Source organism: Neophocaena asiaeorientalis, unplaced genomic scaffold (assembly GCF_003031525.2).
Source record: "Neophocaena asiaeorientalis asiaeorientalis breed wild unplaced genomic scaffold, Neophocaena_asiaeorientalis_V1.1 scaffold102, whole genome shotgun sequence".
NCBI lineage: Eukaryota > Metazoa > Chordata > Mammalia > Artiodactyla > Phocoenidae > Neophocaena > Neophocaena asiaeorientalis.
In genome coordinates, this window is record NW_020175078.1 from 5,410,454 (window position 1) to 5,422,505 (window position 12,052).

The window sequence follows — 12,052 nt, forward strand, 5'->3', positions numbered from 1 at the left end:
TTTCTGACACCCATTTCCCAGCAACACCCTTTCTTACCACAGACTCTGTAGCAGAGTTAGAGTCATTTGTTTCCAGCAGCCAGTCATTTTCCTGATCTAAACCGACTCAGGGTTACACGTAAACCCAAGCCTAAAGCTGGGACAACTTCTTTCCCGTTGAATCGGAAGAAAGACAGTTTTACAAAATGGCCAGGGGAGAAGGGTGACTGCTTCTCCACACCTTCAGGAAGACCCAACCACCTCCAAAGTCCTGGGTGTTGTCAAAGTGTGGAGAGTGTGCTTTATAATCTGAAGGCTAATTTAAAAGATGGTAAGACACGCAAACTCATCTGTGATACGGCTTTCAAGTTATAAATGTCAGTGACAGCCAGTCTGCTGCGTTGGGAACTCCTCCAACAGGTTGACAGCAGCCCAATTCCATGGTTCTGGAGGAGGCTGACAGACAGCTGCTCTTTCAGTAGTTATTCTGAAAGGAGCCAAGAGGCCCTTCCAAAGGCAGCTAGGTATTGGCGCGCTGAAGGGGGAAGGTGACACCATATCTGGTGGCAGGTAGACACAGCCCAGGAGTGCCACATGACGCCAACACATCTGCGTGCTCCACAAAGACCGTCAACCCCACACAGTGCAGGAAAAAAAGAAAAAGAAAATCACAGCAGAGGAGAGGCAGAAAGATGCACATCCTTCCCAGAGCATAAGCCATTGCACCTGGGTATCAGGGACCGCAGACCCAGCTCCTATTCTTCACAATGCCAGCCTGCTACAGCCCCAGCTGCCGTGCCTGGCATCTCTTGGGAGGGCAGTGAACGGACTTCCTTATCTGTCGGCACTTCACTAGTTTCAGAACAGACCCTTGAAGAGAGATGGTTTACTTGTCTGGTCCCTGAACTGAAAACCACTCCCTTTCAGTCATGTGTGTGATGTGGAGGTAGGGGGATGTGTAAGAGGGATTAAATATGCTTGTTCTTAGACAAAACCCTATGTCTTTAGACACGCAAAATCTCTGAGGTTCTGACAGAGACACTTCTTGTTTCTCTGGTTTCTCCCAGCGGGACAAACTTTCAAGGTGACAGCTAGAGAGAAGCCTCTGATAAAAGTCACATGGTCACATAATTTGAGTTCTAACTAAGGCTTTTATTCACATCAGACATTCATCTGCTTGTCAGTTGCTGGAATGGCTTTTCCTGTGATGTTGTTAGGGACAAAGTTTGTTCAAAGATCCACACACATAAGAGAAACAAGAATTATGAACGTTTCACGTTTCATTCTGCTGGTCCCATAACCGTGACACCCAAATCCTATTTGCCTGTAAAATCCAAAAATTCTGCTCCCAAGCTGAATGTCTGATTTACCAAGGTGACTCTCAAAGGTAGCTTAGACAGTGGTTTTAAGCACTCAGGACTATTCACACAGTTAGAACAAGGAAGCACTCAGCCAAGTGCTTCCTCCGTAAAATAGGTTCATAACTGGGAGCTTAGGAAAATGTACTCCGTGAACAATTCTTTGATACAGACACAGTTCAGAGATTGTGCAGTCATTCTGAGTCACACTCTCCACTTCATTGGCTTTGCTTATTTATGTTCACACCATGATCCTCTGTGTCTGAAGGGGCCAGCCCTTCCACCTAAGAGTATCAGGCCATAATCCAGCCCAATACATTTACGTTTGATAATGACTGAGTAATAAATGACCTTGTGCTCCAGTCACTTCACTAAGTCGAGGCAGATAAAACATTCTTGCCCAGCTAACCCAAAAGATAAATTCCACCAGGTTTCAACCAGATAGCCAGAGACGTACGTCTCCTTGGGATTGAGCCGCGCTAGAAGGGCAACCCCCTGGCCCTTTGGGACTGTGGTGCATTTTGATGGTTCCAAATGCTAACGTCTGACTCAAATCCTCGGTCCTCTCCCGCTAAGGGCAAATATCCCAGGTCTGTGCTTAGCCGGGTAAATATGTGCTTACTATGGTACTTACATGGCCCGATGGATCCGCCTCCAATGTCTACTACAGAGCAGTAATCACTCCTGCAATCACAAGAACAAAGACATTTTTAAGTTTCTCCCCTTTAAGAACTTGATCCATTGCAAACAGACAGGCTGACAAAGAGCTTCTGCGAACTAGGCCTCTCACATTTCGGAACCCGAATGCCTTTTAAGATAAATACCGAAAAATAGCTAGGTGAGCATTCCCTATCACTTCAACACCCAGAGGCATTTATCTAAAAAATTACATTATCTCACTTGTTAGGATCCAAATCCATCCATTATTAGTTCAGCAGGAGTAAGGCTACATTCGGCAAAGATGGAGCATCTCCACAAAACCATTCTTTGTTCCAAGTCTCAGGAGGCATTAAACCAAAGCTTTTACCAATCCTAATGCTTTCCGGACTAGACTACATTAATTTATACACACAGTCTCAAGTAGGTGTATACACATCATTTAAAAAATACATAGCTCTACGACAAAAAACCAAGGAGTCTGCAATACGAGATAAAGCCAGTTGAATTACAAGCCTGTTCATTTAAATATAACAGATTACTTGTACCTGCTTCACCTTGAATAAAACCAGAAAAGCAGTAAAAAGCCATTTTAGAAATATATCTACTATGTGTGCTTCTGATATCACTAATATTTTCCCTCTATAAAACTCCTTTACTGGGCTTCCCTGGTGGCGCAGTGGTTGAGAATCTGCCTGCTAATGCAGGGGACACAGGTTCGAGCCCTGGTCTGGAGAAAAACAAAAGGGGGAAAACATGTCCTTTTAACAAATACATACAGTGTGTTTCTGATATTCATGGAATTTATCAGCAGAGAATTATAAAACTGAAAGAGAGCTCAATAGAGAGGGAGGGAAGGAGAGGGAGGGAGGGAGGGAAGGAGAGGGAAAGGAAAAGAATAAAGACGATGCTGAACAGACCCATCTTCAAACTAACTGCCCAGAAGTCTTCTAAGACTAGCCAACTGGTCTACTTTTTACTTAAGACCCTCATGGAAGAACATGTACCATATTCTGCTGGAAAATGTCTGAAAGAGTTTTGGTTTTTTAATACAAAGATGATTCTCTCTTTATATGGTCTGCAGCATATAACTACCCTTCACAGCACTAACATTTTTGTCTGTGTCAACAGTCTCTGAACAATAGCAGAGGGTTGGTGCACCGGGGCAACTTACAAGAGCAGATTCAACCTGCTGTTATTCCAAATCCACCATCTCCATGAAACAGTCTGGCTTCAAATGCTTGCTAAGGAAGGGTAGAAGGCTGGAAGGAACTGAATCAATGCTGGTGACCACGGGGCCCCTTTTGTACCAGCTTCATTCTGAGATAGCTTTGAGGTGAAGGAATGGGTTATCATGATACAGAAAAAGCTACTAACTCCTGTAAGCAGCACCAAGATACATTCTCATGTAGTAGCGTCAGCTAACAAAATGAACACCCATGTGCCTCCGACTGAAATAATATCAACTTACTTTCAGCGCCTTAACTCTTTTCTGTATGTTTTCATAAACACCTAATTTGGTGTATTACCTGGCAATTTGCCTTTGAATGTTGCGATCAATTGCACAGGCCGTGGTGACTTAATGAATCATACCAGTAGTGACGCTGGTATGATTCATAAGTCAAAATGTTCATGATGTGCCAAAAGGAAGAGAAAAGTTCATTACCCTTTACCTCCCCCAACGCTTTCAAATCTGGATTTTCTTTAATAATACTCAGACTAATTAAGAACTCAATCTCGACTTCACTTTAAGCATCAGACAAGCTATTCCCTGAGTCATACACAAACTACTGCATTACGCTTGGCTCTATACATTAGCAAAATTCGTGGTCACCAAGAAACCCAAAGGCCATTCACTTTTATCCTCAGCAAAGCTTTAATGTTCAACTAATCTTAAATATCATTTCCTGCAGAGCCAGGTATATAAGATTAAAGTTTATAGCCATTTCTAGTTGCGTCTATAGATAAAGAAAATGTTGAAGGAAGTCCTTTCTCCTTCCTAATTTTCAAAACCAGCACCACTCCACAGCTTTCATCAAGATTTTACCCAAAGTATCTTTTCTAGGTATTAATAATAGGCTCCCTCAATCTCTTCTTGGGCTTATGCTTTGATTTTCCTCCCTTAATTATACCTAAACTTGTGAAAGCACTTGTAAATAGAGATCATGGGAATGCAATTCAATCTAGAAAGAATAAGGTAGCAATCACTGGAGATAGCGAGTAGCTAGGAAAAATTGGAATCCCATTTTCAACCAACCTATACCCCTTTCATTTTATATTTTGGATAAAATATATTATAAATGACCCACAAACAAAACAATCTACTTGATGAGCTCTGCCCTCTAAAGTGGCATTCTATCAGAAGTCTGCATCTGCGTATCTTGCCTATCGCCCCTTCCCCATTCAAAGCATCTCTAAAAGTGAGCCATGGTAAACCCAGCTTGTTCAAGGACCACCTCTGCAGCATGACACAGGATAATGGAAGCCAATTCCAGACCGGTGGGTCTCACATCTCTTTGTCCCTAATGCCCTTCAGCACCTTCGTCTGTTGGGTTGATCCCTTTTCAGTTTTACACCCAAGTGTTCCATCCTCTTATTCCCTATGGACAATGTCTCTCCAAATAGAGAATCTCAGAATCTTTATGTGACCCGGGATACAACTCAAAGCAGGCTTTCCCTCTCTTCTTTTCCACAGCCTAAGCAAAGGTGGCTCATTGTGAACACCAAAGCTGTCCCGACATTGATTCATGTGAGCAAATAGTTGAAGGGAGTTTATGGCTCTGCTTAAAATATCTTCATATCTAGAAAAAAGACTTCCAACCATAAGGCCACTGAGAGCTTACACATTAGAAACAAATCATGACCATCGTTATAAGCATTTTTAAATTTTTTCCTTTAATTCTTTATTTTTTTAATTGAAGTATAATTGATTTTACAATATCGTGTTAGTTTCAGTTGTACAGCACGATTCAATTTAATATATATTTCTATATGTTATATATATATATTTTTTTCTTCTTCAGATTCTCTTCCCTTAAAGGTTATTACAAAATACTGAGTATCGTTCCCTACCATTATAAGATTTAAGTCATTCAGTCTTCCGTAAAGAACATCAGATAGTCACAGAGAAAAAAAGGCCCATAATTACAAAAGTGGTTTCATATATGGCTTTCACCTTAGGCTGGGCAGAGCAGCTAAATTTACCACATAGCAAAATTTTGCCGAGTTACAAAGATCTAGAGTGGTCCTTGACATCAGAACTTCGACAATTTTGACCTGATACGTTTGGTTTCATCCCATTTCAAACTTGCTAGCATCTTTCCATTTCGGTGAGGTCTTTCATCAAGGCTCCACTGAGAGCTTCCCAAAATAGACTCCAATCTAAATTTGCCTCACATGGCTCACACCGCCTGGACTCAAATGCAGAGGCCCAACCTCACAAAGCCAGTGCCTCTCCAAGCCTCTGTCTCCTTGTGTCTGAAGGAGAGAGAACCACAGCGCCTCAGTCAGAAAGGATGGGGGGATTCGCAAACTACTACGCCCAAAAAGCACAGCTGCCACATCAGAGAGGCAGTGAACCCTCTACAAATGTTAGCAATTATTATTACTGTGGCTGTTACTCCTATAAGAGGATAATAAAAGGGCAGTTCTAGAACCGGTCAGAAGCCTGGAACCACAGCCTGGTGGTGCCCGATGCATTACATTTTGATTTTGCTAACAGCTATTTTGTCAGGCAGGTGTGACAATTAACAATGATTTAGTGCCTTGGGCCCTGGAATACCCTTACCTAACATGACCGTTCTACAGATGGTCCCTAGGTAAAGTGCTCGATTTACAAATAAGAAAAAAAAATGCATTCCTTACGACTTCCGAATTCATCACTAACTTGGATTACAGAGAGAATACTTGTAGCCAAACAAGTTTACCCAAGATTTTACCAAGACACGGGCCAGGAGACCACTTACTAAGGTTTGCAACTATTTTTAACATTCATTGACGTCACAAAGAGCAGATCCCCTTTACAAAACTGGCACATAACCCCAAACAAAGCTCAGTATTTTCATCAAAATTATTTTTAACAGCCACCAGGGAATTAATCTTAAAATTCTGGTTTTGGAACCATCCGAGTTACACCTGTTTCTCTCCCCTAGCCTAATGGCTCTCAACGTACAGCCCTGGAAGCAGCAACATCACCATCACCTGGGGAAGTTGGGAATGCAAAAATCTCAGACCCCACCACGCACCTACCAATGAGAAACTCGGTTGGGGTCCCGCCATCTATCTGAACAAGCCCCCCCGCCCCCCCAGGAGTCTGGGATGTAGTCTCAAGTCTGAGAACTGCTGCCAAAAGGCTATTCACATGTGGCCTGGGACATCACTTCAGGCAGCTCTTTTCCTTAAAAACTATCTGGCATTTTTCTGTTCCTTAAAAACCTGCTATAGGATGATGTCAACTGCTCCTTTCTATTTTTAATTCCTCATGATGAGGCTAAGGATGATTCATTCAGCACCTTATGTGATCACTTAAATAAGTAAGGCTCCTTCTCTCCCACCCCTAATGGAAGGTGACTGATGCCTGTTAGTTCTGATGTAATTACAGGAACAATTCAGTAACAAAAGCCTGTCCTTTATCAACCTCGGCGAAAGCTGTAACAGAGAGTTATAATCATAATGCTCCATTCTTTCCCACAATGTGTGAATAATGTATCCTTTGAAACTAATCATACTGCCTGTCATAACAAGGAAACACAGAGCCCGGGATCAAATTTAGTTTATTGCAAATAGAGATCAAAACTGCAAGTGTTTGGGGAAACCTTTTCAACTCACAGGAAACAAGTATGCATTAACCATCTGGCTTGGTCTCATTTATCTAAGTGAAACATGAAAAAAGAACGTTGATTTGGATGCTTTCCGTGGGTCTCAAGGCGACCTCACAATACAGAATGGGTCTTATCACCAGACACCACCCATCATCTAACTAATTATCAAAGTGGGAAGCATTAAGGGGCATTTCCTAAATAATAAATAACCCTTCTCTATACCTTTAATTTGTTGAAGCGTGTGTTAATTCGAAGTTAATTTCATACCGCTGTGAGGTATCCTGATGAATTGTGACTACCAACCGTATTATTAATTTCCCTTTCCTTTTTGATTAATTTCACACTTAGGCCGGGTAAGAAAGGCAAGATTAATGATGTCTGGAAGACAACGTTTGGTTCTTGTAAGACACTAAATCAACCTCAAGTGTTGAAGTAAACAGAGAAGCCAGATAAGGAAATGATAATGGAATCATCTCCGGGAGGGGGTCCAAGGTGCCATGCAAATAAATGCCCAGAACCCCAGAGAGTGTTTAAGCTGTACACTCCAGTTAATACTCTGCTGGGAGGGGAGGAGAATGAAAGTTGGAACTCTGAAGATTGCAAGACACGCTGATAAACTTGTGCCCTTACCAGTGACTGCAGCGACGGGTTTATTTATCACACTAGAGTTCTCAGTTTGGCAAGGGTCCCTCTGTGTACTACTTAGCCTCTTCACAGCCTTCTTGCCTTCTCCCCACTCTCTCTGTGACAGTCTCTGGACTCCTAGCTCAACGTGTGAAGAGACAGATCTCCTTCATCAAAGGATATAAAGAAAAGGAGTATAAACTCAATCGCATCATGCAATTTTCAACAGTCAGGGACCTTTGCGTATATATGCTAATCCTATTTCCAATAATAACACCTACATTCATTGAGAACCCGCTATGTTCCAAGACACTAGGAACTCTGTATAAGTTATCCAACCTAACAAGAGCTCTTGGAGGTACTATCACACACATTTTACGGATCAAGAAACAGAGGCTTAGAAACCTAAATATCTTGCATAAGTGAACCCCATCTTCACAGAGATCTGTCAGGCTCCTAAGCCTGGAGTCTTCCATACCATACTGCTTCCCTGGGCGCATGAGTGAAGAGAACGTTTACGGCTGTGTGGAAATTATTCCAGAAAACCTGAAAGCTATGGGCATGCCATTCTCCTCTAAGAAACTTCCCTGCCTACCCCAGCTCCAATGATCCAAAGTCTTCTTTGAAGTCCAACATTTTTTCTTTTATACTGGAGTATAGTTGATTAACAATGATGTGTTAGTTACAGGTGTACAGCAAGTTATACCCATACAAGTATCCATGCTTTTTCAAGTTCTTTTCCCATTTAGATTATTACAGAATATTGAGCGGAGTTCCCTGTGCTGTACAGTGGATCCTTGTTGGCTATCCATTTTAAATATAGCAGTGTGTACATGTCAATCCCAAACTCCTAGTCTACCCCTCTCCCCCCACCCACCCTTTTCCCCTGGTAACCATAAGTTCATTCTCTAAGTCTGTGAGTGCTTCTGTTTTGTAACTAAGTTCATCTGTATCATTTTTTTTAGATTTTTGAAGTCCAACATTTAAGTACAATTCTATGCTATCTCTTAGACTTTCTAATGTCCACTAGAGTACCCTGTATCTTACATCTCCCTCACAAACAAGCCTGCCCAAATAAGACCTATATCTAAGTTTTAAACACGGCCATCGGTCATCTCTGACCATTGTCTAGAGCATCACCAATACAGGAGTAGCCACTTGCTACATGTGGCAATTTAAGTTACAATAAAATAAAAAACTCAGTTCCTCAGACACACCAGGCACATTTCAAGTACTCCACAGCTTCATGTGGCTAGTGGCTACCATGTTGGACAGCAGAGATACAGAACATCTCCATCGTGGCAAAGCTCTACCGAACAGCACAGGGGTAGAGATATTTCAGGACAGCATCTTTTCATCTAAAATCCTTCTGACACTGTACAGAAGGACACAGCCTCTTCACAGAACTAATTAAGGGCTTCACTAGGCTAACTGAGGCCATACCTACATGTCCTCAGATGTCATCTTTTAGGAATAACACTCCTTGAGAAGTTAGGTCACTGGATAAACTTATAAAGCAAGCAGACCGACCTCATACAACACAAAGTGTCAGAAACTAGAGGTGCTAAGAAACAATCATCGTAATAAGGCCTTCCATTCGGGAATAACCACCCTATGGAACCACAGGTCGGGATTCACCAGGAACAATCACACAGACACACGCATGGCCACCCACACAGGGGCATCCCTAGGCTCTATCCTCACCAAAGCCCTCTCCGCTATGCTTCCTGGGCAAGACAAGGTCCCCACGTTTGGTCTCTTGTTTCTAATTATTAAGTAAATCAATGCAAGAAAATCACCTTTCAATCAGATTGGTATTTCCCACCAATCACTCTCAATTGCTTCATTAAAAGCTGGAGAATCAGCAATGAGACAGGCTTTTGGTGACAATGACAGTCTGACAGTAGGCTAGAAAAGAGAGCCTCAGTCCCCTCAGTGGCATCTGACCTGGAAGGAGTTACTTAAAAGACTTCCAGAGGGCTTCCCTGGTGGCGCAGTGCTTGAGAATCTGCCTGCCAATGCAGGGGACACGGGTTCGAGCCCTGGTCTGGGAGGATCCCACATGCCGCAGAGCAACTAGCCCCGTGAGCCACAATTACTGAGCCTGCACATCTAGAGCCTGTGCTCCGCAACGGGAGAGGCCGCAATAGTGAGAGGCCCGCACACTACGATGAAGAGTGGCCCCCGCTTGCCACAACTAGAGAAAGCCCTTGCGCAGAAACGAAGACCCAACACAGCCATACATACATACATACATAAAATTAAAAAACAAAAAGGCAAAATTCCTTAAAAAAAAAAACTTCCAGGGGCTTCCCTGGTGGCGCAGTGGTTGAGAGTCCGCCTGCCAATGCAGGGGACACGGGTTCGTGCCCCGGTCCGGGAAGATCCCACATGCCACGGAGCGGCTGGCCCCGTAAGCTACGGCCGCTGAGCCTACACGTCCGGAGCCTGTGCTCTGCAACGGGAGAGGCCACAACAGTGAGAGGCCCACGTACCGCAAAAAAAAAAAAAAAACTTCCAGGAATTAAAAAACTTGAGAAACTCTGGGTATAGCTCCACTTTGGGGGAAGATCCTAAAATACAGTGTTGGTTACTGTTGGATTAGAACAGCCCTGGGTGGGACACACAGAGTGATAAAGAGGCAAGGTCACTGATCTGACCTTCGACTGTTCCAACCTGCAAGTGCCCTACAGGAGGCATTTCTTCTCTCTCTCCATTCTTCACTTTCTCCTTCCTCCCTCCCCACTGCTGTCTATGCACCAGGCCCTTAAGATTGAACTCCACGCCCAAGATACGCCAGACATCATATCATGGCTGCCGATACTCGTCTATAAAGTGGTAGACCGACAATTGAATGCCACCTCCAGTGCGAACTCCTTTAGGTAACTACAGTAACCCCTTGACAGTCCCAGACTCAAATCAGCACGCAGGTCAGACCTGGGGCTCTGTCACCACAGTAATGGATGGGAACTTTGTAAAGCTAAGACAAGAAATCGAGGAGGAGAGTTTTCTAAGAAAAATGCAAATCAATTCATCCTCGGTTGGGGGAAGGTGATGATAAACTAACATGTTCCTCTCTTAGAGCCTATGAAAGTCATCTCTGAACTCCCAACTCCATCACATGAGTAAGGCTGACTTCTGCCTCTCTTCTTGGCATTACTCACCTTTGCTTAAGGACCACAGCCAACGGAATCACTACCTCCAAGGAGAGGTCCAGCATTAACCCTTTCCTGCCCAATAGCTCACAACAGCTTTGTAACCTGGGGGGCCTTTCCCTAGCCTCAGCCCTCCACCTCCCAATCCATTCCTGACCACCTGCCAGGTGAGCCTTGGGAAGCAACCCGTAGGCCAGGCCTCTCCACATCAATAAGGTGGGTCAGGTGCCACCATCTCTAAGATCCAACCCTGGCCTTGAGGCTCTCCTGAATCTACTTTTTCTCCCTCTTGTTTTCAGGTCTTCCCTGCCCCCCAGTACATTCAACTTACCCTCCATAACACTGACAACATCTGCTCTGGGAAATTTTCCCAGGCCTGAAATGCCCATCCCCTTTTGGGTGCAGTAACATGAATAACCAGTCATCTCCTCTAGAACAGGATACGTCCTACACTTCCCGGTATCTCTGAAGAGCGTTTCAGAGCCAGACTCTTACACAAAAATCATCGCTCTGCAAGTATTTGCTAATCCACTGAAAACAGCTGCTATCCATGCTGGTAAGTTCATTTATTTCGACAGTGGATTCTCAGACCATGAAGACTCCTTCCACATCCAGTTTGCTCACTGTGAGCCCATGGAGGCTCCAGACTCTGTCTTGTGATTCCAGCTCCACCATTTATCAGGGAAGGCACTTAACACCTCTAAGCCTCAGTACTGTCTTTTGTGAAACCAAGGTCATAAGAGTACCAATCCTCCACCCACACCCCCTGACCCCAGGCAATGTGGCCTGGAGACAAAGGTAAAGCACTTAGCATAGGGCCTAGCACACAGCAGGCATTCAGTAACGGTTACCTTTACCCTCTCCCTTTCTCCCAGTTATTAGTAAGTCTCCTTACGGGGACATGCAGCATAGTAGAAATAACACGGTCATGGGAACAAAAGAAACCTGTGTTCAAATCCCAACTTAGTTCCGATCCCAGCTGTGGACCCTTGGAGAAATTATTTCACCACTCAGCTTTAGTATCTTCATCTGTAAAACGGGGTTAGCAATCAACCTTAAAGGGCTCATCTAAGAATTATACAAGGGAACATACGTGAAGTTCCCCGTACCTAGTCAGCAATTCACTCTGTGTCGTTTATTAAATATGATTTTAATTCAGTCAAAACACAACCGAAAAGGAAACAAACACCCATGTATCCTCACATCACTGTCACCCGCTTCCAGTCACATTCTTTAAGTCCATAAACCAGGCCCGGGCCATTTGGAAACAGAGCAGGACCCTGGAGGGTGCTCTTGGGCACAAAAGCCTTGCCATGTGCCCCGTTTCTTGTTTGCAGGAAAAAGGCTTCAGCCTCCCAGACCTTTTCTGAGTTCCAAAGGGCAAACAGTTACTAATTAGGGAGTGAGGGAATACAGGAAACAAAGGAAAGGCAGTCAAACAATAGTGCAGGATGGGGCC

At 43.8% G+C, this 12,052-nt stretch overlaps 1 protein-coding gene across 3 annotated transcripts in view; it reads right to left on the reverse strand.

Moving 5' to 3' along the window:
* The window catches only part of MGAT5 (alpha-1,6-mannosylglycoprotein 6-beta-N-acetylglucosaminyltransferase), a 360,006-nt gene that overhangs the window by 304,956 nt on the left and 42,998 nt on the right, over positions 1-12,052 (reverse strand). For all 3 annotated transcript variants that reach the window (XM_024764088.1, XM_024764090.1, XM_024764087.1), the window contains exon 2: positions 1,972-2,021. The gene's annotated coding sequence lies outside the window, so the exon portion shown is untranslated. The remainder of the gene's footprint in view (positions 1-1,971; positions 2,022-12,052) is intronic.